The sequence below is a fragment of the Salmo salar genome, chromosome 01 (genome assembly GCF_965601325.2).
Source record: "Salmo salar chromosome 01, fSalSal1, whole genome shotgun sequence".
Classification (NCBI taxonomy): domain Eukaryota; kingdom Metazoa; phylum Chordata; class Actinopteri; order Salmoniformes; family Salmonidae; genus Salmo; species Salmo salar.
Genome location: NC_138291.1, coordinates 866,140 through 879,272, shown reverse-complemented (window position 1 = coordinate 879,272; position 13,133 = coordinate 866,140). Strand labels below are relative to the sequence as shown.

Sequence of the window (13,133 nt, the reverse complement as noted above, 5' to 3'; positions counted from 1 at the left end):
CTAGATGTGTGGGGGTGTAGAGTGATGCTCCAGCAGCGAACTGCTAGATGTGTGGGGGTGTAGAGTGATGCTCCAGCAGCTAACTGCTAGATGTGTGGGGGGTGTAGAGTGATGCTCCAGCAGCTAACCGCTAGATGTGTGGGGGGTGTAGAGTGATGCTCCAGCAGCTAACTGCTAGATGTGTGGGGGTGTAGAGTGATGCTCCAGCAGCTAACTGCTAGATGTGTGGGGGGTGTAGAGTGATGCTCCAGCAGCTAACTGCTAGATGTGTGGGGGTGTAGAGTGATGCTCCAGCAGCTAACTGCTAGATGTGTGGGGGTGTAGAGTGATGCTCCAGCAGCTAACTGCTAGATGTGTGGGGGGTGGAGAGTGATGCTCCAGCAGCTAACTGCTAGATGTGTGGGGGTGTAGAGTGATGCTCCAGCAGATAACTGCTAGATGTGTGGGGGTGTAGAGTGATGCTCCAGCAGCTAACTGCTAGATGTGTGGGGGTGTAGAGTGATGCTCCAGCAGCTAACTGCTAGATGTGTGCGGGGTGTAGAGTGATGCTCCAGCAGCTAACTGCTAGATGTGTGGGGGGTGTAGAGTGATGCCCCAGCAGCTAACTGCTAGATGTGTGGGGGGTGTAGAGTGATGCTCCAGCAGCTAACTGCTAGATGTGTGGGGGGTGGAGAGTGATGCTCCAGCAACTAACTGCTAGATGTGTGGGGGGTGTAGAGTGATGCTCCAGCAGCTAGATGTGTGGGGGTGTAGAGTGATGCTCCAGCAGCTAACTGCTAGATGTGTGGGGGTGTAGAGTGATCCTCCAGCAGCTAACTGCTAGATGTGTGGGGGGTGTAGAGTGATGCTCCAGCAGCTAACTGCTAGATGTGTGGGGGGTGTAGAGTGATGCTCCAGCAGCTAACTGCTAGATGTGTGGGGGGTGTAGAGTGATGCTCCAGCAGCTAACTGCTAGATGTGTGGGGGTGTAGAGTGATGCTCCAGCAGCTAACTGCTAGATGTGTGGGGGGTGTAGAGTGATGCTCCAGCAGCTAGATGTGTGGGGGTGTAGAGTGATGCTCCAGCAGCTAACTGCTAGATGTGTGGGGGTGTAGAGTGATCCTCCAGCAGCTAACTGCTAGATGTGTGGGGGTGTAGAGTGATGCTCCAGCAGCTAACTGCTAGATGTGTGGGGGGTGTAGAGTGATGCTCCAGCAGCTAACTGCTAGATGTGTGGGGGGTGTAGAGTGATGCTCCAGCAGCTAACTGCTAGATGTGTGGGGGTGTAGAGTGATGCTCCAGCAGCTAACTGCTAGATGTGTGGGGGGTGTAGAGTGATGCTCCAGCAGCTAGATGTGTGGGGGTGTAGAGTGATGCTCCAGCAGCTAACTGCTAGATGTGTGGGGGTGTAGAGTGATCCTCCAGCAGCTAACTGCTAGATGTGTGGGGGTGTAGAGTGATGCTCCAGCAGCTAACTGCTAGATGTGTGGGGGGTGTAGAGTGATGCTCCAGCAGCTAACTGCTAGATGTGTGGGGGGTGTAGAGTGATGCTCCAGCAGCTAACTGCTAGATGTGTGGGGGTGTAGAATGATGCTCCAGCAGCTAACTGCTAGATGTGTGGGGGGTGTAGAGTGATTAATTTTTTTTATATATATATATATGTGTGTGTGTATGTGTGTGTGTGTGTGTGTATGTATGTGTATATATATATATATATGTGTGTGTGTGTGTGTGTGTGTGGATCTATATATATATGTGTATATATATATGTGTATATATATATATATGTATATGTATGTGTGTGTGTGTGTGTATATATATATATATGTATTTCTGTGTATATATATATGTATATATATTTATGTGTATATATATATATATGTATATATATATGTAGAGTGTGTGTATATATATATACAGTGCCTTGCGAAAGTATTCGGCCCCCTTGAACTTTTCGACCTTTTGCCACATTTCAGGCTTCAAACATAAAGATATAAAACTGTAATTTTTTGTGAAGAATCAACAACAAGTGGGACACAATCATGAAGTGGAACGAAATTTATTGGATATTTCAAACTTTTTTAACAAATAAAAAACGGAAAAATTGGGCGTGCAAAATTATTCAGCCCCTTTACTTTCAGTGCAGCAAACTCTCTCCAGAAGTTCAGTGAGGATCTCTGAATGATCCAATGTTGACCTAAATGACTAATGATGATAAATAGAATCCACCTGTGTGTAATCAAGTCTCCGTATAAATGCACCTGCTCTGTGATAGTCTCAGAGGTCCGTTTAAAGCGCAGAGAGCATCATGAAGAACAAGGAACACACCAGGCAGGTCCGAGATACTGTTGTGGAGAAGTTTAAAGCCGGATTTGGATACAAAAAGATTTCCCAAGCTTTAAACATCCCAAGGAGCACTGTGCAAGCGATAATATTGAAATGGAAGGAGTATCAGGCCACTGCAAATCTACGAAGACCCGGCCGTCCCTCTAAACTTTCAGCTCATTCAAGGAGAAGACTGATCAGAGATGCAGCCAAGAGGCCCATGATCACTCTGGATGAACTGCAGAGATCTACAGCTGAGGTGGGAGACTCTGTCCATAGGACAACAATCAGTCGTATACTGCACAAATCTGGCCTTTATGGAAGAGTGGCAAGAAGAAAGCCATTTCTTAAAGATATCCATTAAAAGTGTCGTTTAAAGTTTGCCACTAGCCACCTGGGAGACACACCAAACATGTGGAAGAAGGTGCTCTGGTCAGATGAAACCAAAATTGAACTTTTTGGCAACAATGCAAAACGTTATGTTTGGGGTAAAAGCAACACAGCTCATCACCCTAAACACAACATCCCCACTGTCAAACATGGTGGTGGCAGCATCATGGTTTGGGCCTGCTTTTCTTCAGCAGGGGCAGGGAAGATGGTTAAAATTGATGGGAAGATGGCTGGAGCCAAATACAGGACCATTCTGGAAGAAAACCTGATGGAGTCTGCAAAAGACCTGAGACTGGGACGGAGATTTGTCTTCCAACAAGACAATGATCCAAAATATAAAGCAAAATCTACAATGGAATGGTTCACAAATAAACATATCCAGGTGTTAGAATGGCCAAGTCAAAGTCCAGACCTGAATCCAATTGAGAATCTGTGGAAAGAACTGAAAACTGCTGTTCACAAACGCTCTCCATCCAACCTCACTGAGCTCGAGCTGTTTTGCAAGGAGGAATGGGCAAAAATTTGAGTCTCTCGATGTGCAAAACTGATAGAGACATACCCCAAGCGACTTACAGCTGTAATCGCAGCAAAAGCTGGCGCTACAATGTATTAACTTAAGGGGGCTGAATAATTTTGCACGGCCAATTTTTCAGTTTTTTATTTGTTAAAAAAGTTTGAAATATCCAATAAATTTCGTTCCACTTCATGATTGTGTCCCACTTGTTGTTGATTCTTCACATAAAATTACAGTTTTATATCTTTATGTTTGAAGCCTGAAATGTGGCAAAAGGTCAAAGTTCAAGGGGGCCGAATACTTTCGCAAGGCACTGTATATATATATATATATATATATATACATACACACACACACACACACGTAACATGTAAATGTAACCAGTGCAAACATTGCAGAAATATTGCACAGAAAAAGTATTTTGTTGACACAGCTTCCAAAATGGAGTATTACGTCAAGCATTTCATTAACTGCAAAACCACTCATGTCATCTGTAGATTGCAATGGCCACAGTGCGAGGTGTTCTACATTGGACGGACCAAGAGACGCCTTGAACACAAGTACGCCATACGGGTAGGCAATGAAGACTTCCCCATGGCAAGACACTACAAGTCCTTACACCATGGCAACCCTGCCTCCCTACAAGCTATGGGTATTGATCATATCCCGGCCTCTATTAGAAAAGGGGACCGTCTTAAACAGTTAAACTAAAGTGTAAGTTCTTGGTCCATTTGCTGTCATCTAGTGGACATTTTGCTCTATTGCCCTCAGCTATGTTTAGACTGTTGTTGTTCATGTTTTGCTGTGTTCTAGTGTACTATGGAATATATTGCTTTCTTATTGCTTGACACTTCTCCCAGCCATATTTAAGGTTAGAAACTACCTTTCTAAGTGTTCTGATACTTCTAGCTTGGAGTTGTATTTTTATGATAAAATATTAAAAAGTGAAATAGCTGTGTGTAGTATTGCTTACTAGGTGTGTCCAATCAATTTTGTAACCACTCCCTCTTCAAATTAGGGTTAATTGGAAAAGCTGTTAAAAAGAGGACATTGTATTATTTCTTTGTACTCCCTGACGAAGGCCATGCAGCCGAAACGCGTTGGATTTTTAAAACCTTGTTTCTATTGAACACGCCATACTAATAAAGACATTTTAATCAATTATATGAAGAGTACCTTGGTCCTCCTTTCTATTTGATGACCAATTCACCCCTTTTACCAAAGATCACCTTCTGTCTACCAACATGTACTATTGTGTACCTTAGTAGCGCCTCCCTTCCTCCTCTTTCTACAATATATACACTTCCGTTCAAAAAGTTTGGGGTCACTTAGAAATGTCCTTGTTTTTGAAAGAAAAGCACATTTTTTTGTCCAATGAAATAACATCAAATGGATCAGAAATACAGTGTAGACATTGTTAATGTTTTAAATGACTATTGTAGCTGGAAACAGCAGATTTTTTAAATGGAATATCTACATAGGCGTACAGAGGCCCATTATCAGCAACCATCACTCCTGTGTTCCAATGGCACGTTGTGTTAGCTAATCAAAGTTTATCATTTTAAAAGGCTAATTGATCATTAGAAAACCCTTTTGCAATTATGTTAGCACAGCTGAAAACTGTTCTGATTAAAGAAGCAATAAAACTGGCCTTCTTTAGACTAGTTGAGTATCTGGAGCATCAGCCTTTGTGGATTCGATTACAGGCTCAAAATGGCCAGAAACAAAGGACTTTCTTCTGAAACTCGTCAGTCTATTCTTGATCTGAGAAATGAAGCCTATTCCATGTGAGAAATTGCCAAGAAACTGAAGATCTCGTACAACGCTGTGTACTACTCCCTTCACAGAACAGCGCAAACTGGCTCTAACCAGAATAGAAAGAGGAGTGGGAGGCCCCGGTGCACAACTGAGCAAGAGGACAAGTACATTAGTGTCTAGTTTGAGAAACAGACGCCTCACAAGTCCTCAACTGGCAGCTTCATTAAATAGTTCACACAAAACACCAGTCTTAACGTCAACAGTGAAGAGTTGACTCCGGGAAGCTGGCCTTCTAGACAGAGTTCCTCTGTCCAGTGTGTCTGTGTGCTTTTTCCCAGTCTGCGATATGGCTTTTTCCTTGCAACTCTGAGATGCAGTGCCACTCGGGATCAGGTTAAGGAGCGCTGTAGGCTATGGCACTTCAGTCAACAAAGTGCTTTTGGATTTTCTTTTATGCATTGCCCGTTTCATTGGCTGCTGGTAAATAAATAAAATGGTTGTTCTTTTAAAAACAGCTTGTATGTGTCTGACTTCATGAATTATTCAACATTAGTGGACAAGGTTGTTCTGGCTCTGAGGACTATAATGTGCCACTCCTCTCCAACCTGGCATGGTATAATTTCATACAGAATCTTTTCTTAATTTATATACTCATCAAAGCTGATCAGGCTCGGTCTTGGCCGATATGCCGCCCTAGGCGAGATAAAGAAAATCCCTGCAAAGTACAATAGTAGCCTGGGCTGTATAGTGTCGGCCCATAATGCACTTTTTATGAATGGCCATGTGGTAGCCTAACATCTGTAAAACAGAAAATGTCATCACGGCGTCCTCTGTTTGAAGAACATATGTCAATGCAATTGAATGACCGCAGCATCAGAGTTTGTGACGTTATGCGAATATTTCGGGAAAAGTGGGAGAAACCCCATCAGACTTCATTTGAATTGTTTTGTGCGTCGAATAGAATCTTTATAAAAAAATAGTACAGTTGAAGTCGGAAGTTTACATACATTAGGTTGGAGTCATTAAAACTAGTTTTTCTACCACTCCACACATTTCTTGTTAACAAACTATAGTTTTGGCATGTCGGTTAGGACATCTACTTTGTGCATGACACAAGTAATTTTTCCAACAATTGTTAACAGATTATTTCACTTATAATTCACTGTATCACAATTCCAGTGGGTCAGAAGTTTACATACACTAAGTTGACTGTGCGTTTAAACAGCTTGGGAAATTCCAGAACATTTTAGTCAATTGGCCTACCTTCAAACTCAGTGCCTCTGCTTGACATCTTGGGAAAATCTAAAGAAATCAGACAAGACCTCAGTAAAAAAAATTGTAGACCTCCACAAGTCTGGTTCATCCTTGGGAGCAATTTCCAAACGCCTGAAGGTACCACGTCCATCTGTACAAACAATAGTACGCAGGTATAAACACCATGGGACCACGCAGCCATCATACCGCTCAGGAAGGAGACGTGTTCTGTATTATTACTTAAGCATACATACAACAGCTTTCTAAGGTCAGGACGTGACAGTACCCCCCCCCCCCCCCCAAAGGTGCGGACTCCGATCACAACAAAAGAACCAACAAAAAAAAGACAGGGTAGGATGGGTCACAAATGTCTATGGCGGCTCTGGTGCAGTAAGCAGAACCTTCTCATCCCGCGGATCCTCCAACAGAGGAGGCGGCTCCGGTTCGGGGCGTAACCCCCCCTCCGCCGGCTGATCCCTCCGCTTTTGTGCCACCGGACCGTGGATCATCGGAGGAGGAAGAACTGGACCATAGATCATCGCAGCAGGCTCTGGACTGCTGGCCGTCGCTGATGGTGGTGTGTAGTGGTGGTGTGTAGTGGGGTGGTGATAGTGGTGGTGTGTAGTGGTGATAGTGGGGTGGTGTGTAGTGGTGATAGTGGGGTGGTGGTGTGTAGTGGTGATAGTGGTGTGGTGTGTAGTGGTGATAGTGGGGTGGTGTGTAGTGGTGGTGATAGTGGTGGTGTGTAGTGGTGGTGTGTAGTAGTGGTGATAGTGGTGATAGTGGGGTGGTGATAGTGGTGGTGTGTAGTGGTGATAGTGGTGTGGTGTGTAGTGGTGATAGTGGGGGTGGTGTGTAGTGGTGATAGTGGGGTGGTGTGTAGTGGTGATAGTGGGGTGGTGTGTAGTGGTGGTGATAGTGGGGTGGTGATAGTGGTGGTGTGTAGTGGTCATAGTGGGGTGGTGTGTAGTGGTGGTGATAGTGGTGTGGTGATAGTGGGGTGGTGTGTAGTGGTGATAGTGGGGTGGTGTGTAGTGGTGATAGTGGGGTGGTGTGTAGTGGTGATGGGGGTGGTGTGTAGTGGTGATGGGGTGGTGTATAGTGGTGATAGTGGTGGTGTATAGTGGTGATAGTGGGGTGGTGTGTATTGGTGATAGTGGGGTGGTGTGTAGTGGTGATAGTGGGATGGTGTGTAGTGGTGATAGTGGGGTGGTGTGTAGTGGTGATAGTGGTGGTGTGTAGTGGTGATAGTGGTGGTGTGTAGTGGTGATAGTGGTGGTGTGTAGTTGTGATGGGTGTGGTGTGTAGTGGTGATAGGGGTGGTGTGTAGTGGTGGTGATAGTGGGGTGGTGTGTAGTGGTGATAGTGGGGTGGTGATAGTGGTGTGTAGTGGTGGTGTGTAGTGGTGATAGTGGTGTGGTGTGTAGTGGTGATAGTGGGGTGGTGTGTAGTGGTGATAGTGGTGTGGTGTGTAGTGGTGATAGTAGTGGTGGTAGTAGTGGTGGTGTGTAGTGGTGATAGTGGGGTGGTGTGTAGTGGTGGTGATAGTGGTGTGGTGTGTAGTGGTGATAGTGGGGTGGTGTGTAGTGATGGTGTGTAGTGATGGTGTGTAGTGGTGGTGTGTAGTGGTGGTGTGTAGTGGTGGTAGTAGTGGTGGTGATAGTGGTGTGGTGTGTGGTGGTGGTGTGTAGTGGTGGTAGTAGTGGTGGTAGTAGTGGTGGTAGTAGTGGTGGTGATAGTGTTGTGGTGTGTAGTGGTGGTAGTAGTGGTGGTGATAGTGGTGGTGATATTGGTGTGGTGTGTGGTGGTGATAGTGGTGTGGTGTGTAGTGGTGGTAGTAGTGGTGGTAGTAGTGGTGGTAGTAGTGGTGGTGGTAGTAGTGGTGATAGTGGTGTGGTGTGTAGTGGTGGTAGTAGTGGTGGTAGTAGTGGTGGTGATAGTGATGTGGTGTGTAGTGGTGGTAGTAGTGGTGGTAGTAGTGGTGGTAGTAGTGGTGGTGATAGTGGTGATAGTGGGGTGGTGTGTAGTGGTGATAGTGGGGTGGTGATAGTGGTGTGGTGTGTAGTGGTGGTAGTAGTGGTGGTGATAGTGGTGTGGTGTGTAGTGGTGGTAGTAGTGGTGGTGATAGTGGTGTGGTGTGTAGTGGTGATAGTGGGGTGGTGTGTAGTGGTGGTAGTAGTGGTGGTAGTAGTGGTGGTGATAGTGGTGTGTAGTGGTGGTGGTAATAGTGGTGGTAGTAGTGGTGTTGATAGTGGTGTGGTGTGTAGTGGTATAGTGGGGTGGTGTGTAGTGGTATAGTGGGGTGGTGTGGTGGTGGTAGTAGTGGTGTTGATAGTGGTGTGGTGTGTAGAGGTGATAGTGGTGTGGTGTGTAGTGGTGGTAGTAGTGGTGGTAGTAGTGGTGGTGATAGTGGTGTGGTGTGTAGTGGTGATAGTGGTGTGGTGTGTAGTGGTGATAGTGGGGTGGTGTGTAGTGGTGGTGATAGTGGGGTGGTGATAGTGGTGGTGTGTAGTGGTGATAGTGGGGTGGTGTGTAGTGGTGATAGTGGGGTGGTGTGTAGTGGTGATAGTGGGGTGGTGTGTAGTGGTGATGGGGGTGGTGTGTAGTGGTGACGGGGGTGGTGTATAGTGGTGATGGGGTGGTGTATAGTGGTGATAGTGGGGTGGTGTGTAGTGGTGATAGTGGGGTGGTGTGTAGTGGTGATAGTGGGGTGGTGTGTAGTGGTGATAGTGGTGGTGTGTAGTGGTGATAGTGGTGGTGTGTAGTGGTGATAGTGGTGGTGTATAGTGGTGATAGTGGGGTGGTGTGTAGTGGTGATAGTGGTGGTGTGTAGTTGTGATGGGTGTGGTGTGTAGTGGTGATAGGGGTGGTGTGTAGTGGTGGGATAGTGGGGTGGTGATAGTGGTGTGTAGTGGGTGTGGTGTGTAGTGGTGATAGTGGTGTGGTGTGTAGTGGTGATAGTGGTGTGGTGTGTAGTGGTGATAGTAGTGGTGGTAGTAGTGGTGGTGTGTAGTGGTGATAGTGGGGTGGTGATAGTGGTGTGGTGTGTAGTGGTGATAGTGGGGTGGTGTGTAGTGATGGTGTGTAGTGGTGGTGTGTAGTGGTGGTGTGTAGTGGTGGTGATAGTGGTGTGGTGTGTGGTGGTGGTGTGTAGTGGTGGTAGTAGTGGTGGTAGTAGTAGTGGTGGTAGTAGTGGTGGTAGTAGTGGTGGTAGTAGTGGTGGTAGTAGTGGTGGTGTAGTGGTGTGGTGTGTAGTGGTGGTAGTAGTGGTGGTGATAGTGGTGGTGATATTGGTGTGGTGTGTGGTGGTGATAGTGGTGTGGTGTGTAGTGGTGGTAGTAGTGGTGGTAGTAGTGGTGGTAGTAGTGGTGGTAGTAGTGGTGGTGGTAGTAGTGGTGATAGTGGTGTGGTGTGTAGTGGTGGTAGTAGTGGTGGTAGTAGTGGTGGTAGTAGTGGTGGTGATAGTGATGTGGTGTGTAGTGGTGGTAGTAGTGAGTAGGTGATAGTGGTGATAGTGGGGTGGTGTGTAGTGGTGATAGTGGGGTGGTGATAGTGGTGTGGTGTGTAGTGGTGGTGGTAGTAGTGGTAGTAGTAGTGGTGTTGATAGTGGTGTGGTGTGTAGTGGTATAGTGGGGTGGTGTGTAGTGGTATAGTGGGGTGGTGTGTAGTGGTGGTAGTAGTGGTGTTGATAGTGGTGTGGTGTGTAGTGGTGATAGTGGTGTGGTGTGTAGTGGTGGTAGTAGTGGTGGTAGTAGTGGTGGTGATAGTGGTGTGGTGTGTAGTGGTGATAGTGGTGTGGTGTGTAGTAGTGGTGTGTAGTGGTGGTGATAGTGGTGTGGTGTGTAGTGGTGATAGGTGTGTGGTGTGTAGTGGTGATAGTGGGGTGGTGATAGTGATGTGGTGTGTAGTGGTGATAGTGGTGTGGTGTGTAGTGGTGATAGTGGTGTGGTGTGTAGTGGTGGTAGTAGTGGTGGTGTGTAGTGGTGGTGATAGTGGTGTGGTGGTGGTATTAGTGGTGGTAGTAGTGGTGGTGATAGTGGGGTGGTGTGTGGTGGTGGTAGTAGTGGTGGTGGTAGTAGTGGTGGTGATAGTGGTGTGGTGTGTGGTGGTGTGAAGTGGTGGTGGTAGTAGTGGTGGTGATAGTGGGGCGGTGTGTGGTGGTGGTAGTAGTGGTGGTAGTAGTGGTGGTGATAGTGGTGGTAGTAGTGGTGGTAGTAGTGGTGGTGATATTGGTGTGGTGTGTGGTGGTGTGTAGTGGTGGTGATAGTGGTGGTGATAGTGGTGTGGTGTGTGGTGGTCGTAGTAGTGGTGGTGTGTAGTGGTGGTAGTAGTGGTGGTGATAGTGGTGTGGTGTGTAGTGGTGGTGGTAGTAGTGGTGGTAGTAGTGGTGGGTAGTAGTGGTGATAGTGGTGTGGTGTGGGGTGGTGGTAGTAGTGGTGGTGGTAGTAGTGGTGATAGTGGTGTGGTGTGTAGTGGTGGTAGTAGTGGTGGTGATAGTGGTGGTGATAGTGGTGTGGGTGTGGTGGTGGTGGTGGGGGATAGTGGTGGTAGTGGTGGTGGTAGTAGTGGTGGTAGTGGTGGTGGTAGTAGTGGTGGTAGTAGTGGTGGTAGTAGTGGTAGTAGTAGTGGTGGTAGTAGTGGTAGTAGTAGGGGTGGTAGTAGTGGTAATAGGTGTGTGGTGTGTAGTGGTGTTTTCCATCCAAGTTGTCAGACCCAGGTGGTTAGTCATTGTTGATTGATAAATAATATGTTTTCACCTCATCCACACTCACTTTTACACATTTCAAAATGATGCTGAATAAAAAATATAAACGCAACATTTCAAAGATTTGAGGTGGATTTTAGAAGATAAACATAACATTCCTGCAGTCAGCATGCCAATTCCACTCTCCCTCAAAAGTTGAGACATATTTGGCCATTTGTTGTGTGACACAACTGCACATTTTAGTGGCCTTTTATTGTCCCCAACACAAGGTGCACCTGTGTAATGATCATGATGTTTAATCAACTACTTGATATGCCACACCTGTCAGGTGGATGGATTATCTTGGCAAAGGATAAATGCTCACTAACAGGGATGTAAACTTATGTGTGCATAAAATTTGAGAGAAATAAGCTTTTTGTGGGTATGGGAAACATTTCTGGGATCTTTTATTTCAGCTCATGAAACATGGGACCAATACTTTACCTGTTGCGTATGTAACAGTACTCTTCTTGCGTTGTGTACAATCAATCATCGACACGAACTCCAACTTGTACCACCAGTCATGGAGCTTTATTCTGATAGGAACAGCACAAAATTGCACGTCATGTAATGCACGGCTCACCATCCAACTCTGCACTCATGCACTGTACAAAATATCAGGGGCGGAAATCCCGGGGGGTACGGGGGGACACTCCCCCCCCATCCTGGGAAAAATATGATTTGTCCCCCCCAATATATCACTGAAACATAACTATGTAATTTAAATAATATTAATAATACGCAATGAAAGCAATTGTGCTGATTATAGACATTTAATAGCGCGTTTTTAAGTTTCAAAAGATTGCGACCCCCCCCCACCCTTTGCCTCACAATGGTTTGATCCACTGCCAGTTCCTTAGTTGGCAAGGTAACAGAGGGGTCGTATCTACTGTCTGAAAGGCACTCAATGAACGTAACTGACGTGAGGTTAATCCAGTCAATCGCGCACACACACTAGCTGAATATGCAGAGCTAGCGCGCAAATATTAACTATTAAGCTAGCTAGTACCTATTCCATTTATGTGGCCTCGTCAAAGATGGAATCTTTGCTATCGTCAATTTATTCCAAGATCAGCATGCAGATGATGTAAGTTAGTGCTTCAAAGTCCCTGCGATAAGGTTAGCGACAAACTGAAGTCCAAACTGAACAGAACTACACTCTCTTCTACCATTGTCTTAAATATATTTAATGGTCTCGTTGCAAAAGCTAAATTGTCGCAAGGGAACTTTTATTTATTTATTTTATTTCACCTTTATTTAACCCGGGTAGCAAAGATTATAGCAAACACCACTGAAACGGAATTGGTGCTCGCTAGCTTTGCAAATTCAGCTATTGTTGGAAGCCAGCCAATATGAAACAAACTATTAAAATTACAAAAGGTTGCAGCATATGTTGTGTAAATGGTGAACTCATACAGCTGTCAACTCTTGTCATTTTAATCCGTTTCACATTTGCTAGCTACTGTCATGACGTTGGCCTCTTTTGGTACAGGGAGGACAGTTGACCCCCTCCCTTTTGCACCACCACCCAACCTACCTTCCCCCCAACCCAGGCCCTGTGTGAAAGGGTTGTAAAAACTCTAAAATTCCAGGAGAGTCTCTGGCCACATGGCCCATAGAGAGACACAGGAAATTCTTCCAACTCACAGAATTGGGGAGCCAAGCGACATTTTGTGTTCTGGAGAAGGTATGGAAGATTGGTGAAGAATCCAGCTACGAACTGATCCGCTTGGTACAATTTTGTGATACTCAGAAGAGACAATATAGCCATATTACCATAAAACGGTTTATATAATAGCCTCAGCTTGAGACTTGCATCATAATGGGTGTATGGAATGTATTAATAAGGATAAAGCTTTTGTAAGACATTGAGATGCTATTGTTCTGATGTTAATGTGATAGAATTGTATTTCTGTAACCAAGTCTAACTCAGTCATAGGCACGCCCCCAGGGACACATACAGGACCAGGCGTCATTTGACAAGCCTGTTCGATGGGCACTATAAAACACCCCCTGATTTACATTTCCCCAGACCAGGCCTCCACTCCGTTGGCCAATAGGTTTTACCATCCAATTCCTCTACTGAAAGTGAACCATACCATGTGGTTAACTTTTAGACTATTGATACCGACAGAATAAGAACAAGTCTTTGATATTAATTATTAGTCT

General features: G+C 45.7%; 1 pseudogene across 1 annotated transcript in view; it reads left to right on the top strand.

The window, feature by feature from the left end:
* Positions 1-4,373, top strand: part of LOC106578259 (attractin-like) — a 115,307-nt pseudogene extending 110,934 nt beyond the window's left edge. The window contains exon 25 of the transcript XR_014379040.1: positions 3,706-4,373. The product of XR_014379040.1 is annotated as an attractin-like (transcript). The remainder of the gene's footprint in view (positions 1-3,705) is intronic.
* The last annotated feature ends 8,760 nt before the right edge of the window (positions 4,374-13,133 follow it).